The following is a 550-nucleotide window of genomic DNA, read 5'->3' as shown; positions in this document are numbered from 1 at the left end:
CAGATGATACAAATTTAAGAATAGGTCTGTTGTCTGTGTTCTAATCTTTCTCCCACATTTAGCTGTCATTTGCTTATCACTGCGCGTTACTTGCAATCTTGCTATTCGTCGGAATAGCGGCGTAGAGGAGGAGATAGGGGACCGGTGGTCAGAGCGGCTGGCGTCGGTGGCCCAGTATTGTTGGGCAGGGGACCCGCTCCTGCCTGCAGGCTGGGTCTGGGTATTGTTAGGCAGGGCAGGAAGGGGCCTGGCGCGACACTCGGGCGCTCGGGCACTCGGACAACATTCCCGCAGCGCCAAAGAAATTGTTTTCTGGTCTCATTGTCAGCTTGGTTCTCTTTTAGTATCGAGAGTAAAAGCTAGTTGACACCCTAAAATTACTGATATATTCTTTATGTTTAGTCAAAAGGTATTTAAGGTATGATCTGCTACAAAGGTACGGGTCAAGTACCTCTTAATATTTTACAAATATACTTATTGTAGGCCTACCAGAACACCGGGTGATGCGGGAAAATGCGAGTAGAGTGCACGACAATAACGTCCCTATTTG

General features: G+C 47.6%; 1 protein-coding gene across 1 annotated transcript in view; it reads right to left on the bottom strand.

Moving 5' to 3' along the window:
* Positions 1-550, bottom strand: part of LOC113211275 (uncharacterized) — a 15,669-nt gene that overhangs the window by 11,320 nt on the left and 3,799 nt on the right. The gene's annotated exons all lie outside the window — the stretch shown is intronic.

The sequence above is a fragment of the Frankliniella occidentalis genome, unplaced genomic scaffold (genome assembly GCF_000697945.3).
Source record: "Frankliniella occidentalis isolate FOCC.00 unplaced genomic scaffold, Focc_3.1 Scaffold63, whole genome shotgun sequence".
Lineage (NCBI taxonomy): Eukaryota > Metazoa > Arthropoda > Insecta > Thysanoptera > Thripidae > Frankliniella > Frankliniella occidentalis.
This window is presented reverse-complemented; position numbering and strand designations above follow the sequence as displayed.